This window comes from Amblyomma americanum, chromosome 4 (assembly GCF_052857255.1).
Source record: "Amblyomma americanum isolate KBUSLIRL-KWMA chromosome 4, ASM5285725v1, whole genome shotgun sequence".
Lineage (NCBI taxonomy): Eukaryota > Metazoa > Arthropoda > Arachnida > Ixodida > Ixodidae > Amblyomma > Amblyomma americanum.
Genome location: NC_135500.1, coordinates 186,165,924 through 186,184,024, shown reverse-complemented (window position 1 = coordinate 186,184,024; position 18,101 = coordinate 186,165,924).

Genomic DNA, 18,101 nt, shown 5'->3' with positions numbered 1-18,101 from the left:
GTGTGTGTGTGTGTGTGTGTGTGTGTGTGTGTGTGTGTGTGTGTGTGTGTGTGTGTGTGTGTGTGTGTGTGTGTGTGTGTGTGTGTGTGTGTGTGTGTGTGCGTGCGTGCGTGCGTGCGTGCGTGCGTGCGTGCGTGCGTGCGTGCGTGCGTGCGTGCGTGCGTGCGGGGTAAAGCCGGTGGGGCCTGATTTTTTTTTCTTCCAACATACACAATCGATTATGGCTGCAGCTCTGCTGTTGGTGCTTGCGAGAGCGCGTGCTCCGTTCGATGCCAATGTCTCAACCTTTGCCACTTTTTCACCGTGTTGACAAATCTCTCCGCCGTTTTTACTGCCCTGGACACCTCAAAATGTCCGTCGTATACATGGTTAATGACTACGCAACCTTTGCCACATTTTCCCTCCTAAATTTCACACCCTGCGCTACTTAATGAGCTTTCTTCCTGTATATTGTTAACACGCCCATGCCATCACTCCTCTCCATGCTCTACGCTTGGAAGAGTGGCTCGCTTTAGTACAAGGTCACCAGCTTTAAATGCATGATCCTTCTGCAGGAACCCATGCAAAGGTTGATAAAGAAAGATCGGCAAGAAACCAGAGCTTACGAGAGTTGTAGCTTTGCAACGCAGACAAAAGTAACACTAACTCTCGAAGTTAGTGGACGTTGTATTTCCTGCCATTGTTTTAAGTGTTTGCGTGCGTGCGTGCGTGTTCTGTTCAGAATAACTTTCTTTCAAACGGTAGGCACATGCTTATGAAGTAAACTGGCACAACAAACAAACAATCATAAGATAAAAAGCTTTGGAAATCATGGTGTGGGGTCGATCGGCTGCTGGCGGATTTTTCCAAGAGGCTCTGGTGGTGACTTGTTCTTGGTAAAATAAACTTCTCGTAGGTGAACCCTTTAATTTTCTCCTATTAAACAGTGCGAAAATGCACGCGTTTTGGTCTCTTATTATTGCGCTCTCTGTATTAATGCGGTGGTCGGCTCACTCAACCACTTTCCCAATCTTTTTCCTTACACTTTGCATGTGTCAAATGAGCAAATGACAAAGTCCTCCTACCTGAAGAAAACGAGCAAAATAAATTCGATATTTCTTTATACCATTTGGCCGGCACTATCCTTGATTATCCATCATACGAGGAATTTACCTCGTTAAATTGCAACAACAGCATTATCAGGGCCTTAGTAACGTACCGAGACGCGTTTGTGAACTGGCGGGACGCCACGAACAGTAATGATTCCAAAATAGTGGCTCTTTCTCAGCTGACCACCGATTTGTACTGATTGAACGAACGTTACGGGTCGGCAGTGATGTGCTTTGCTCTTCAGCTAGAGCAGGCGATCTCGCGTATTCAGAGCCGTCTGCTTTATCGCTCATATTGATAAATGGGCAAGACCGAAGGACCCAGTCGCACCCGGAATTGACTCTTAAAGCGGACCAATGCAGTCGAACGGACATTTCTTTAAATGCGCCTCATTAACAGCACGGCTGGGAATCGGCGGAAGGGGCACTCTTTTGGCTATTCCCGGGGGCCTGATTCAATGAAAACGTCGCGCCCCACTGCATTGATCGAGTGCTAGAGTGCCAGAGTCACAGTCACAGTTGAGGATTGTGCAACCTTGGCGGTTTTATTGCTAAGCTGGGACTATTTGCGTGTACCTCGTCGATTGTCAATTATGAATTTTAAACCACTGTTCGGGTGAGCTGATATTTTTGCGCAACACGCAATTTTTTTTCGTTTCACTACGCCACTGTAACTGATTGGCGCTGATAATATCGGTGAGGAAACCTGAAAAAACCGAAATGTTGATGGGTGTAATCAAAGCGTTTATGCTGTGGCACAGTTCTCGCAGATTTGCGTTCAGCCGGGCAGATCTTCAGCTGGCGTGCGTGACAGCCGCGTTTTCCGTGCTCCTGCAGCTTGTGACGGACAAAAGTTTCGAAAATATCAAATATAAGCAAATGTTTGCTAAGCCCGTGCTTGATATTGAGCTTTCTACAAGTTTGCTTCGTCGTAAAGCGCAGGAGCGCAGAAAAGTGGGTCGTTGGGCACGCTAGCTAAAGATTTGTCCGGCTGTACTTCGAACAAGTCGTAAGCTTTGGTCGTTATTTTCAATAACGGTTGGTGGGAGACGCCTTTGCTTTATTGGCGAATACATGTTGCGTTGCGTTACTGCCGGATGTTGGAAGTTTCGGACCTTTCATGTAGCCACTGGTATGTCACAGTTTAATCTTCATTAAATGAAACGAATAATCTCGGTTTGATCAACAACGTAAGCAATTATCTCATTGCGGTCACGATTATATCGTTTCGTTATCACGAGCGACTTATTATATTATCCCGAAATGTCACAAAGGCTGAATAATTTGGGTTAAATTTAAAGCATTGAGTGCCACCTTCACATCAACAAATATTCACTAGCGACTACAGATATTTCTGCTTGTGAGATTCAATATCTTATGCGCACATTAAGTCTGCGAACCGCTGCCCCATCACCGTTCTGCCTAGATCATAAAGTAGTCTATATTCTAAATTATGTCCTTGTCGGCTTTCCATTTCAGAGCGTTAGGCCTATTAGCACATTCTTCAGTTTCGTGCTGTCTTCGTCGGCGTCCGCAGGGCTCCCTCCCACCAACTCGTTTGGCAGTTATCAAAGTGGAGAAAGTGAATTCCGCACGCAATTTTTAGAGGCGATGAGTGAGAGAGCGAAGATGGAAAGAGAAGATAAAAGACGGCGGGTGGCAAAATGAAGAGAGAGAACTCATCTTCTCCACTCCCGGAAGTGATGGCGGTTAGTGCCTTGGGCCTTCGCCACGACTGCGGGGGGTGGTTGATTCGAACGCCACCGCCAGACGAAGATGGGTAAAAGTGCCACCTGTCCCGGATTCTTTTCTTGCCGTCACACGACAGCTGACGTTCAAATATTCATGCTGCACAACCATAACAGTCCTGTGATTTTTTTTTTGCTATGTGAATCATGAATAGTCAAGGTTATAATCGAAAACGCTGTCCTAATTTCTCATAACATTGGCCGTTCCTCGGCTGTTCAATCCTTCCAATGTTATTTAACTTTTTTGTATCCTGGCCCAACTTTTTCAGTAGCTCTATTAGCTATCATAATCTTTCTTCTTTGAAAATGTTCCATAATGCTTTCTTTATAGGTTGTTGTACGAATGATTGATATCCAAATAAGCTGTAAACAAATGCCTCAGTTCGCATGTCTATTCAAATACATTGCGTGGGTGCTACAAATCAGCGCCCAAGTGCTTTTCGATTGTGAACCCAATAAGAAGTTCCCTCAATATATGTTATCTTCGACCACTTTGTTTGGCCCAGCATGAACGCTCATGTTCGGTGGCGGGCGCACATATACCAGAAATGGAAGTGCGCTAAGATCACTTGCCACTTTCTGCCGGCGCATCAACCGTATCGACAGCCTGAGTATGATATCGGCCGCGTGCGTTTAGACGAGGTAGGGCCGTTGACCCCTTGCCACAGCTTCAGATATCTGCTTACGTTCGTCAACAGATACTTTTCGTGGCCAAAAGCACCTCCTCTCAAGGAAATTTCCGCTGAAACAGTCACACAAGCTTTCATTGCCACGTGGGTTTCGTGCTTTGGGTGCCCGCTCCGGCTGGCAACAAATTGGGGCCGGCAATTCCAGATCAGCCGTTTCTCCACATGTTCAAGGCTACATGTAGTTCGCATCTGCCACACAAGGGCATACAGCCCATCATGCAGCGTGATGATGGAGCGGCTGCAGCGAGTGTTACCAGCGCCGCTGACTGCGAAACTTGACCTATAGCACTGTGTAGAGAAGCTTCCCCTCGCAGACTTCGGTCTGCGTTCGACTATTAAGGATGGCCTAGGCTTCAATTCAGCAGAAATTCTCTGCGGATCGATGGTCTGAGAACCGGGATAGTTTTTAGGCGAATAGACAAGCGCCATGCACACATCCTGGGCAGCACACTGAGTGGCCGTAAGCTTGGCTGCAGCAGCTACTGCGAACCACCCAGCGTACCGCATCCCAAGCAGCAAGTCAACAAAGTCCTAGACGTGGACACTAAAGCGCACCTGTTTTTGCGCCGATACTCAGATAAGGTTTAGTCAAATGTGAGTGCGAGCTCGTTGGGAAACCATACTTGAAACAATCGCGCAGAAAACACACCGGCGAGAGTAGACAACACAGGGGCGACAGATAAAGGCCTGATTACATCGGCCTGCAACAGGATATTTCGGCTGCTGCTGCTGGGAGAGAATACGGCCGCAGTCGTAATTGAAAGAGGGAAGGAAGTCTTCGCCTTCTTCACGTGAAGCCTGTGCACATGAAGATTTTCTGCTGTCAGCTTAATTTTTCTTCTCGTTTCGACCGCATCCTATTTTTCTTATCTTTTCAAGGAGGAAAGGGATGGGCGGAGGGGATGGGTAGCTACCCTTTGTTTCTGCCTGTTACCCGGTAGGTATGCCACGCCTTCTTGAGCGACCTCGCAGCAATTGTAAAAAATCTACACGCCTCGCACTCCCGACCCACGGGACCTCATATTACCGGGAAGCTCTCCCTCTCTCTTTCTTTTTCTGCCTTTCTTTCTCGCTCTCTCCGAGAGACAGTCGTTTCTTTTGCAAATAACACTATTCTGCTTGGAACTACTTCAAAAAAGGCACTACGCAATATTTCCTAGGCCCAAATACGGCTTCGGAAATATTAAATTGGTCGTCTTTACATATAAAAGAGCAGTTTAATGCGGTGTAACATGTTGATATTGCAGCCAGCCTGGAGAATAAAGTCTCTCGTCGCGGCGCTATATAATCGAGTCAGTGCCGCTGTTAATGAGAATGGGATAAAATATATTGAGCAGAATAGCTCGGTTATACCAGCCCGATCTGTATTCCGTTAATCAGAATGCTATCGTCTCTGCTGTAGGCGGAGAAATTCCGCATGCTGCGAGCACATTAGCTCCGCCGCCTATATGGGAGGTAATCGACACTCAGTTAAGCGTATATTTCAGAGACTTCAGCAAAGCTTATGTGTTGGAGACCCTTCAGGAAGTGGTGTTAGAGCCCAAGGATCGTTTCATACACCTGGATTCCAAACAGCCCCATGAAATCAAATAACGCTCACATTTTGTTCTATTTTTCACGCGCAAGCGAACTAATACATGAAATGACCAGCCCGTACGGTGATCGCTCTCAGCATAGGGCGTCATGCATCGTGCTTCTCTAAGTGTCCGTCATTAGTGCAGCTTTTGTGAACTGTAACAACGTTTATGGTGCACCACGTGAAGAGCGTTCGGAGCAGAGGATATTGAGAAGCTCGGAGCACATTATGCGGGCGTCTCACTTTATGGCAACACTTAGGTCCCACACCTTTGCTACTTTTTATTTTTTTTTCATGCGGACAAGCTGCGCCTATAAGTGGCTGTTCGCTTGGAACATTGTGTGCGTGATCCTGCACAGAGTCGATTAGGAACGGCGCGCGCGTAATGGTTCTCTCGTTACGACCGAGTGTCACCATCCTTGCCCATTCTCGAGGTGGTCGCAGCGAGGTAACCCCGGGATCGGAATTAATGCTCTGCAGTTGCCGCACCAGTTGTGGAGTGCACAAAGGACCAACGATAAGAAGTGTAGGCCCAAGGTCATCACTCCCACCTCGCCCTCTCTCGCAAGAACCGTGCAGAGTGCCGAAGCTTAGAGATGGGGCCAGCGAACCGGGGAAAGGCTTCTGTTGTGTCATTACGGGTGGTTACTGGCCAGCTGCTTTACTATCCTATTCTTATTCATGCCTATAATGAGCATACGAACCCGTTTCAGTGCTGAACAGTTCTAATGTGCGAATAACTTCTTGCTCTCAGGACGCGATCAAGTTGAACGTTAGCCCTGAATTTTCCGCACTTTTGCACGCTTCTGGTGGGTCAAAGTGTTATCGGCGCTCACTGGGTCCCTGGAAAGTGAAAAGAAATCCGCTCGTTCATTTACGCAAGCCGCCTTTACCAGGCGGCCATCAGAAACTGTGGCAAAAAAGGCGATAGCAAAAATAAAAATTTCTCATGAGACCAAATTCTTGCCAAATTTGCTGGCACTTGACTAGAGAAAAGGCACCAGGGGTCACCAAGGAGAGAGAGTCATTACCTTTGGGAAACGAAGCAAGGGATGGATGCTCGTTGCGCAAATTGAGTAGCGTTTGAAATTGCTAAATTTAGCGCCGAAAACGAACACATTTCACACTTTTTTTTTTCTCTAGGCTCTTAAGCCGACGATGAAGAGGTATTCGTTCATACGCATGAAAGCTCGGAACGTGACCTACTCCTGAGATTATTAGCAATTATATGCACTTGACGAACGAATGTATTGGATAAGCTGACGGCCAATCTCAAGGCAGGCGGTTAGCTTAAGGAAGACTCGGTAACCTAGATATGACGCCACGTGTGCACAGCCTCAAAGGGTGCATACATGACGTTCAAACTCACACGAATTCCGTATCTACTCTCGGTTCGCTTCTCAGTGGCCTACCCAATTGTGTTGTGGCGCAATCTACTGGGAGAAGAAAAAACTCAGGAGGGTGTGCTCTATATTGCGGTCGGCCTTCTCAAGCTAAGCCCACTTGAAACCGTGCCGTTTCATCTTTCCCGCTCCACGCACGCCTAAGTCGATCCTGCCTGAAGGTTGAGATCAAGCCGTGTCCAATCAAAACGCGTCACAGGCTGTCACACGGAGGCAACTTTCTCTCCTTTCTACTTTATGACTAGATTTCAAAACTTTCACGTGACTCTCGCTCTGTGGTTTCTCTTCCTCTATGGTCTCCACCGTTATCATAAGAGATTTCTTTGATCATCTAAGAGCTGTGTGACCATCAAGGGCGCTGCCATTTTTGTCTGCTCTCTCGCGGGGCACCTTTTCTTGCACTCTAAAAAAAAATGCCGCCCTTCGCTGATTATCACAGGCTTGCGGCGCCCATTACTCCGCTGACTCTGACACCATTGTTTAAGATCATGACGAGATCAGTTTCCCCTACGCTACGGGGCTGGCGCGCTTTGCTGCAACCTTCTTTCGGTCCACACCCTGCTGCCGGCTACCTGTTCTTGTCTTAGAAAATTTGCTGGTTTTTTAGCGAGTCAGTCATAGTTCAGTTTATTTCTGGAGGACAGGTGGGAGAGGGGCCAGGCCAACCTGACAGCTGCACTTGGGATATATTCACGATCTATTTAGCGCTGCGGACAACGCTCTTTAGTGCGTCATTTCACTTAAGGAAACGCGTTGTTCTTGTAGCAGCCTGTTCTTATTGTTGACGCTGCCGACATCGCAAGCAGCAGCTCCAAGTTGCTCCACCAGTATTCAAACGCGGTTCGTAGCTCTACAGCCACGCAAAGAATAGGCCGGCACAGCAAGCCAAAAGGAAGCTGCCACTTTTAGGACGACATTTGCGGCTTCTCGTTGCCCTCAATTGTTTGTCTGGCTGTGCCAAGCACAGAACGAAAACCAGACAGGGGTAGCTTGGACAAAGTATCGTTTTATCTTTCTTTCTCACATCGGCGCGCGCTCCACTATGTGGTGGGCAAAGACGGTTTGTGCAGCACCGTGGTGAATCCCAAAGCATAAGCTGCATGGCTGTTTTGCATCACAATATAGGTTTCGCATTCAGGTAAAATACGGCTGCTGAATGCACTCGAAGACCGAGTACTTTTCTGCTTCAATGCAGCCGCTGCTGACATCGCAAGCAGCAGCTCCAAGTTGCTCCACCAGTATTCAAACGCGGTTCGTACTTCCACAGCCACGCAAAGAAAAGGCCCGCACAGCAAGCCAAAAGGAAGCTGCCGCTTTTAGGACGACGTGTTTTTTTTTTCAGCCGAATGGGCGCGTGCGGTATTGTCAAAGAAATATCTGTTTACTTATTCGGGCCTTTGTTGACGAAGGGCGCTTACACACGCGTTCTTCCTGTGCGTTTAACATTACTTATCCAGAGGATTCTGGGAATAAACAAAAGAAATGTAGTACGGATAGGCGACATTTACCGCAACGCCCGCGACTCGTCTATGCGTGCCTTTGTGCGCACAATCGCTTAATTTGCGTAGAGAGACGCCTGTGGCACACAAAAAGAGCGATTGTGAGGCCCGACGTGAAGCAGATTCCTGCGAAGACTAATTTGAAATTAAAATCAGATGCGCGGAAGCAAGGCAAACCTGTTTCGATAAATTCACCGTCGTCGCGCAGAGCCTTCATGCAATCACGCCAAACTCCCCTCGGCCACTTGTTCGGCACGCGAGAGCTAGTTGGACTGAGAATATATTCAGGAAGCTTACATTTAGCAGGTGTGTGCAAGAGAAGATCTTGGAGGTTAGTTTCATGTGAAATAGATTAAATAAACTAACAGATATAAAAGAACAGGAACTTGGAAAATAAGGAACGATACAGATAACTAACATGAGTGCGAAAAAAGGTTGTCACACGCAGAACGCATTACAAGGAGCAGAAAAGGAACAGCAGACTTGAAAAGAAACCCCAACGCTTCGTGGGCTTGCCGACACACGGCGCCACCAGTGGCATAGCCATGAGGTATAGCGCTTTTATTGCATTTTTATAGCATCAATATCTTCAAAAAGATGAACACTTACACCCCATCGCTGTCTTTTTCTTTCTTGTTTACTTCTGCTCACTTTCCGCAATGTTTTTCCTGGGAATAAAGGTTGGTCGTGGACAACTAAAAAAGAATAAAAAAAAATGAAGCTGTATAACGCACTCTTCCTGCTGCTCATGTTTTTGGTGCCACGTGGTTTTCAGTGCCATTGGCCCGAAACTGATGTCCCTTATTCGGCATCGCTAAAGCTCAATTTCCCGACGCCCTGCCCGAGCCCTACTCAAGCCACTTAAAGCTGGGATCTTACGAAAGATTGGGAGAAGCCAAAGGCCCTTATAGTGGCACCAGCATTAGGCAGGCTCTGACAGTGCACTCGGGTTGCATAACGGAGCTTGCTAACAAGATCCATGTTTGGCGAGAGAAGCCAGTAGCGCAAACTGTGCCCAAAAAGCCCCTAATCCGAACATCTGGAGCCCACATCGATCTACGTCCACAGCAGCCTAATTTCGATATCAGGTGATTTGTTTTCAAATTTCATTTTTTTTACTGACCGTCTCTCTATTGTAGTTCACTGTCGTATTTCGACGATGCCTCCGCTTTAATTTCATTTCCGTATATATTCATTCTTTGGCACTGACGAGTCAAAACGTTTCAAGCTGGGAGCTCTTGATTCGGGAAGAGGAGGCATCTTCAACGGAAACTGTTAGCGTCAGAGCTTTCAATGTGCCATCTATGTGAAAAATATAGAGCAGAAGAGAGCTTGTTTCTTGGCCGCACCGCGTGGCTCATATTAATAATTGGTTTTTGGTGGAATGGAAATGGCGCAGTATCTGTCTCATATATCGTTGGACACCTGAACCGCGCCGTAAGGGAAGGGATAAAGGAGGGAGTGAAAGAAGATAGGAACGAATAGGTCCGTAGTGGAGGGCTCCGGAATAATTTCGACCACCTGGGGATCTTTAACGTGCACTGACATCGCACAGCACACGGGCGCCTTAGCGTTTTTTCCTCCATAAAAACGCAGCCGCCGCGGTCGGGTTCGAGGCTCATATTGCAATCCCAACGTTACGACACTCTCCAGTATAAAGGGAGCTCCAGCCCTATACCTTCCGAGGGTTAGGACTGCCACGGATACAACAAAAAACCCCTACATGGCTTAGAACAAGAAATCACTGCGCTCTAAACGTTTGACAAAGGCGGTACTATAACTTCAAAAGAAAAACAATTCAGAGGACTCCAGGTAGATCGAACGCTCGCAGTACACTTTCTTTTCGTGTTCCCTTTTCTACTCAGCACACTAGTACGCGAAGCAGAGAAAGGCGGAATCAGTGGCATCGGGAATACGAGTGTTACTTGCGAGCATCATGTGAAGGCAAACATTTTTTTATATTGCACCAGATATTATGAGACAAAAATATTCACAACGTTGTAGCTAAAAGCTGCGAAATGTGCTTTTGGTTCAATGTGTGTTGAGCTCTGCTGCAGGAGTTTACGATGTTTGGCATTACACAATAACAGATTGTTGGCAGAGTTGGTTTATGACACACTTTCGCAGACATCGAACATTCGACTTTTATGAAACAAAAAGCAGAGTGCACATTCTATTTTTCACGTTAATTTGAAAACCCATAGTTGCGATATTTGCTTACATTACGGCGTACCTCAAAATGCTATCAGCAACAAATTTCCTGCTCATCTGTGGTTTCGTAATGCTAACTAACGAACCAAACGCACCGAACTCGCAAGAAACTCGGAATCCATGTAGAATTTGCACTGTCCACTTTCCAAATTACCCTTAATCGCCATGAAGAAGGAAAAAAAAGACTAAATTTTTTTAGATTCCGGTCACGCTAATAGCCGATGAATTCTCTTTGTTTTTAAAGTAATCGTCTATTGCAGTCTCTTCATAGAATCCCAGCGGTTCTTCTAACATGCATGGATACACTTTTGAAAATGCCATTTTTCCTCATACCTTGCTATTAGCATGATGGGCTTACCGCCCAGTGCACGCAATTGCCTTGAGAAACCTCTAGGCTGAATGGTTCGCGATTTCAAAAAACAAAAACAAAAAAACAGCGCAAGCACAGCATAATTGTGGGAAGTCGAGACGTCCGTATTTTGGAAAAGGCGCGGGAAAATGGGCATACTTTTCAACGACCATAATTTTACTCTCTCAGCCTCGTTATTCAACCAGAACAAATTTTTCCGAAGAAAGAGTGTAGCTGCCATAGCATTAGTGCCAACTTAGACATGTACTCCACGATGCAAGAAGTCGGACACAAAAGAGCAAAGTGCACCTTGTTGCCGCCTATGCTCTTTATCGCTCAAGGTTTTTTGCCTGCTTCATCAACGTCCTTACTATCTTTTTCATCACCTCTCAAACTCCCCTGTATGTGCTACTTCACTCCATCCTCGTGTTAGCGAGTACTTGCAAGTTGAATTTAGCTCGCCGTTGTCCACTTAGTAATTTTTTCCAAGAATACAGCTGCCCTTCTTGAGGAAAGCCACGAAGCTGCTGTCTTTGAAAGCTTCTTTCATCTTGGAGCGCCAATCTTAATATTCTTGTCAGACCGTTGAAGATATGGGGACATGATAGCACGCACACAATAAATACCGAACACCTGAGGATTCATTTATACTTGTCAAATGCCGCTGAAGCTATTTAGTTGGACAAGTTTGAACAAGCTCCGTTCAACAATAAACTCTCAAGAAGTTCATTTCAACAAGCTCAACACCCACTCTCACTTCATTGTTAAAGAGTCAGCGCCACTACGGCGCTAGTCGCCGCGCTCCGCCATTGTCAGGAAGTTTTGTTAACGCACAACCTTGCCATATTTGCGTCAGGTTTTTTGCCGCTAAAGAATGGGAGCACGAAATGCGATGAATATGCAGAAAGAAACGCCAGCGTTAACGTCACGTGCCTCAGCTCGTCTGTGCCAAGAGCCCGACATCTCATCAGAGCGCTGAAAAGTGCTCAAAAGCAGCTTTCTTGCCTAAGTAAACTGTCTGGTTGATATTTCGGTACTCAGTAGAATTACGCGTGGTGAACTCAGCATGACACAAGCGGTCCATTCCTGCCTAGCAGAGGTTCCCCTCTTGCATTTTATCAAATATCGCAGGCTTGGGAGGGACGAGATTCTGCTTTGTTTTACCTAGAAGTATCTGCCATTCATATAGCATTCCCTGTTTGTAAGCTGTGCTATTTATTCACCTCCGTGTCCTCTTGCTACCTCATTTCATGCGCTGTGTGAAAGACCATGCACTTGAACTTTCACTTCAGTTCAAAAGTCTGATATAGAGAATCGCTTCGAAAATCATCTTGCGCAGCCAGCTCCGGATATTCCTCTTTTACGGAAATTCAGAAAACGTTGTTCTACAAACCAGAAGCGCTTCTAGATTAGGGATGCAGCATGAATTGGCTGCTGAGGGCTTTCGGGGTGAACCCTAGCGCAGAAATTTTCTTTACAAGCGACTGGCTAGCAATATGGTCTGCACTATAACGATGGTTCTAAACTTTTTCGTGATGACAGCACGTTAGAGGCTTGATGAAGCCTCTGGCAGTGCTTTCAAGCATAGCAAGAAATGCATTACTCATATCCTCTTCATGTTTCAAATTTCTCTGTTTTCACACAACCCATGGCTGTGGCATAAAGAGGCGAAAGAGAATAATCATTTCCCTGTTGTGTGTTACCGCACTCTCGGGCAAGAAACAGGCTCGGATTCAAGCTCTTCAACATGGTGCTGTCTGATTCCTAAAAGATATAGCATGTACCCAGCAACCGGAGCAATTGGCGGTCATGGCTCCTATGGGGCGCACCTTTTCATCGCGCCATTTTGATTACGTTGCGCTCTCTGGTTTGCCGGCACTGACTCCGGATCGTTGCGACTAGCTCAGAGGAACGGTTGGGGCTGGTGATTAAGCACCCGCATTCTTATTCAGCTAACTGTTTTTTTTCTGGACTTTTTCAAAAAACACTTCTTTGCGCACTAACTTGATAGACACGTTAAAACGCGGATTTTTTGCTTCCTCAGTGCCATCAACCTGACTTTCATCGTTAACCACCTTTGCTCGTGTTCAGTACTTTGGCGACAGGCGGGAAGCGCAGCCTCTCTTTGTCATGCACCGCCGGCTGCTTTCCATTTGACGCTACGCTCGACGGCGCAGCCATTGTTGTCGATGGGTTGGCGCTATAGAACGAGGCAAGACGCCTCTTCTGATATAAAGTTAATTAAACAATTCCCCTACACTCCAAAAAATGTTCGTTTTCGCCACGAGTGCCGCATATACCTCTTTCGGAAACGCGCTTATCTAAACGATCTATGTATTGAGAGGCACTTAGGAGACACACGTGCATGTGTGTGTTCCAGAAAATAAGATTTTAGAAGGTTAGGCACAAAAAATCTCCTGCTGCGTGTTTGCAACAGTACTCCTGATCGCATCGTGCTTGTTTCTTTCCGATCAAATGCCTGCACAACACCCGAATATTTGTAATATTTGTCTTGTGATAAAAACATGAATCCTTGGCTTGAAGTTTAATCCCTAAGTAGCAATAAGTAGCGAGAGAATACTTAACATTTAACTAAGTCAACACGCGATAGCTGCCCTCTAACGAGAATACTTAACATTTAACTAAGTCAACACGCGATAGCTGCCTTCTAACTACTTGCAAACAAATCAATGCTTGATTTCCTTCTTTCAGCAACAGTGTCGCGCGCACATGGGCGCCTACTACCAAGGTAGTCACGCGACGTAACGAAGCGAGCGACGTGGTGCCCCTTCCACACGGGAGAGGTTCGTTTCAGATGCACCAATACTTATTAGATTTCGCTGAACGTCCCTGGAAAGCAACAGTCCCTTCATCTTCATGAACGCCCCCAAAAGCCCTGGTGCTTCCAGTACTGAGCGGGGTGCATTGTTGTGTCTTTGTTGCCCTCCCCCTCTCCCCCCCCCCCCCTCTCCCCCGTTTGAAAGGGTGCCCGTCATTTAGCTTTGAATTCTGATCACGTCCTCTCCATCGATCATTGCCGAGTTCTTCCGGAACGTGCACCGTACGTGACTGCACATTCTCCGGAGGCTGATTGGCACTTGTTTGTCGGACGCGGACCCCAGGACCACGATGTGGAACCTCAGCGTATTCTCTCGGCGTAGTTGCAAGCGTAGGTTATCCTCATTTGCATGTAAGTAACCATACCTGTCAAGCTCAACGGTTCACCTGCTAATGCGTAAGCATTGATTACTGCAGTACTAAGGTGTTAAAGGGGCAAAAGGTTAGGATACAAACCTTGAACTATACGCACTCCATCTATTAAGAGCGAGACAGGCTTATGGCGACGACTACATTGTTGCAGACAAGGGGTGGGTTTGTCTTAACATAGTTGACCAAGTAAAGTAGAAGGACTACAATCAGACCTCTGCGTTTTCATAGTAACTCATCACGGCACAGCTAGGGGATTGTGTGACGCTTCATAACGTAATGTCACGAACATGAGCGCAAACATCTTTTCTAGCTTTCGTGTCGCGCAAGGTGTTCATGTGTCTTACGTGCATGCGTTTTGGACCGACACCACGACAGGAATGTGCGCTGAAAGTGTGATGGCCGATGGAGGAGTAACTAGAAATTTTTTTTCCATGCGTCAATAGATATACACGTATCACTCGGTGCACACGTGCCCATTTGTGCACCATGTGCTTTCCACACAGTCCCACCGGCTTTCTTATCTGAAATACAGTGCCGCAGACGGCCTCATCAAGGCCCTAACGGGCTCCCAAGTTCACCCATCGCGCCACCAAAGCCGCGGTGCTTCCGCAGAAACATAAACACACCATACTGGTTCGCCGCGTCTTGGCGCGATGCGGTTATGCTGTGTTAAGTGCTGTGAATGGCGTCGACGCCTACGCAGCTGGAACTAAGAAATGAACTCTGGAAACATTATTTTATTTGAAGAGGCGATTTAAAGCTGGTGTAAAGACAACAAGCACCGGAAGACGTTGAGCCAGATCGGGCGGGGAACAACCAACGGCTGGAGACAGCAAAAACAGGAGACCCGTGCTCGCCTATCACGATGACGAATGAGCGCTGCTGGCATTTAGTCTTCATGGTCTTCTTCAAAACGTGCGCTGCGGATGGCAACGCCGACACCACAGCACACAACGACAATGACGACGGCTCGAAATAGATCAACGAGCCAAGAAGGGCTGACGCTCTAATGTTGAAATGCCGCGGTCAGTATTGAGTATTTAACTCAATAATGAAGCATTGAAAGTTATCGGAAACTTCGAGACGGAACAGCTATTAATAAGCGCTGAACATGTAAATGTACATGACAAGGTAAATTTTTTCACAGATCTCTTATACCATGCAATGCAGCAATGATCATCACAGCAATATTAAAGTGCCCACAGAGAGAGAGAGAAAGGGGATTTTGGAATTTATTGACGCTTAAATTTCTTACAAAGCAAACACAGAACTGTGTACGGAGCGTTCGTTGCTGCCGAGGCCTTATATTTCAATCTTCTTTCAAGATTCAAATTTCCGCTTTCATGTAATTCGATTACAGCCACGTATGATAGCTGAGCCGGAGGTATTCACTGCCCGCTAGTAGTCAGCGTTGAAGTAAGCGGCAGCTAGCAACAGTACAGGTGGAAAGAATGAATTTGGTAATATTGTGTTAAAAGCCACAAAGTAGGCCCCCGACGCGCATCCCAAACTAAGCGCTCAAGTTAAACCTAGTAACTTAAGTAAATCTTTAAAGCTACTGTCCACACGTAATGAAAAAACTACGCCGAAACAATTACGCAACGATGGCGTGCTCAGAATTACAATACATACACAAGTGAGGCACCGCCGATGTCCGCTGGTTGATAACAAAAAGAAGTTTACAAGTAAGTCGATAAGGTTAAGCAGCTGCAGAGGAGTAGCCACGCCTACTTTTCGTAAGAAAGGAATTTCATTAGAGTCGAGCACTAAGGTGAACTCATTTAAAGAAAATGGGTCTTGAATTTTAAAATGCAAATGAAAAAATGACATTCATATGCGGTCAGTTATCGATCTCAGGCAAGCATGCGCACCGCATACTGTGAAATCGAAGAAAAATTACAAAGCCTGTGCAGACCAGTGCACTAAAAGAGAAAAGCAGTGCGGCACTTGTTTCTAGAGAGGATGTCGTATACACTCACGAGTCAGTGCCGCAACAATGCCTACATTCTTGCTGATTGGAGAGTGCTGAGCAGGAAACAATCGTACACCCTATGCCAATTATTTACAGCCCAAGAGATTTACTTCTCAGCTCTGCAGCATGACTCGTTTTGCACGTTCATCGACCTTAATCTCTGGAAGGCGGAATGAACTCTCGTCCTCAACTCTTCCTAGCTTGGGACTGCCGGATGTACTAGAGAGCCCCGCTATAATGCTTAGAAGCAAAACTCTTGGGCTCTATACCTTTGATAGAGGCTGTACCTCATTCCTTTTTCTTTGGGCGGAATTTGTCTCTATGCCAGAGGCGCTTTCTTCTCTAGCTACTATCCTGTACACCCCTTGGCCAATATCGCGACTCGCTCATGCGCCATTACAGGAGTTAGCCTATTTCGACGCGTCAATAGCTGCCCATGCTCGCCCAAAGCACTCATCGTCTTGCGGCCCATACCTCGCAAGCGATTGAAGTCCCACGAGGCCTCCTCAGCGCGCAGAGTGAGGCAGATTTAGCGCAGGTTCATGCTGTTTTCTTGTGTCCTCTATATTTTTCTTTCTTTAATTTCCAGCGCTGTGCATTGCATAATTGTCTATGCACCAACTCGACTGACAGCAGGCTTTGATTAAGCGAGCCACCTGGCGGCTTCAAACTCATTAGCACCTGTACTCTTCAGCTTGGATGGCGTTACTATCCTTTTGACGAGAAGGGAGCACCGGAAGTGATTTCAGAGCATTTTACTAAGGATGGCCCGAACTCCGACAAAAATTTGAAACTTGCCTCTCTTTTTAGGTTCACTTACCTCCCCTGTGTGCTTCGTGTGTCCTGGATTCCAAGAAGCGGCCACTTGTGCGTCTGCCCTGCACTGAGACCAACCAAGATCCGGCACCTGGCAGCTCTGGGTCTTGCGTTGGGCATCGTGGCACCTTACGTAGCGTTGACATAGGGTTTAGGAAACCGGTTTTTTCTGACCGCTTATTCCGCAAACATGTTTCTATTGATGTAATATAAATATCTTGTTAATGAAACGCTTAGTTAGGTCAGTTGATAAATATGCTTCCTGGTTAAACAGTGCAAAAAAAAAACGACTTCCTTTCTTCCGGTCCGTGTTTTTTTTTTGTTGCGGTGTTTTACCGGTATAATTCATTCCATTGTGACCTTGAGGTATTAAAGAGTAGAAAAAAAATGGGTGCTCCAGAGAACAGTACATTGCCGTTAGATGTATTCGCTGATGAATTGGTGGGCACAGGGAGAGACATTCACGCAGGTGATTATCAAAAGTAAACAACCGTTGACAGTCTCTGTGGACTAGTTCTTCCCCATTAGTTTCTTCCGCACCGACAGTTATTGGCAACCAACGGTTCGTGATCGCTGAAAAAGAGATCCTTACGAGCCATCATGAAGTCAAAGAGGCATAGCGCGCGAATCAGATTACGGAAGACGCAGGTACGTCCACTCCGCGCAGAATTGGTTTCGATGCGATTTGAGGAAACGAGACCAGCGATTCCGGCTTCTGCCGGCTGTTTTGTGCGCTCGTTGAAGAGCTTCCGCCCGTAACAAGCACGCGAAGTGCAGTTGGAGAACCGCCTTTGTGGGCCGAAGTGCTTCCTCCACGCGAAAGTACGCGCCTGAGAACCTTGCTGCGAATCCTTATAAGTTATTGCTTAATGCATTGCTGTTTTACGATATAAAAACTACGAGGCCAAGCAGAAGAAAAGTGAAACTGCCAGGTTTTCAGAAAAGAAACCTGGAGTGTTTTTAAGAAGGCATGTGCGTCGAATAAAATGATAGAAGGAGGCAGGTATAACTATAGAAAGGTAAAATTATCCTAAAAAGAAGAATTGCTAAGAGGCGAGCTGGCAGAAGGACACACGATCTGAAACATGCTTCTCGAGTCCATCTTTATTTATTTGATTGAAGTATTATTGTGATTAAAACCTGCCGGTGATATAGTACAAGTCTTCAGAATTACATGAGGTTCGTCCCAGCCGCGTCTGTCGCATTTCTATGGAGGCGAAATGCTAGAGGCCCGTGTAGTGAGGGATTTCAGTCCAGGTTAAAGAACACCACGTGGTCGAAATATTTAGGGGCCCTCCACGACGGCGTCATTCATAGTCTGAGTCGCTTTGGGACCTTAAATCCTATAAAACGAGAACCAAACCAGGACCAAACCAAACAACACGAGGTACCATAGCGCAAAAGAAGGAAGGAACAAGACACAACAGCTAAACTTCCACTAAACTCTTTATTTGGCGCTCATGGGGTTCATAAAGGTACAAGCTAAGTGCGAGAGGGAACCACATGAAAGGCTATCCGGCTAGTTATCAATTGCAATTCC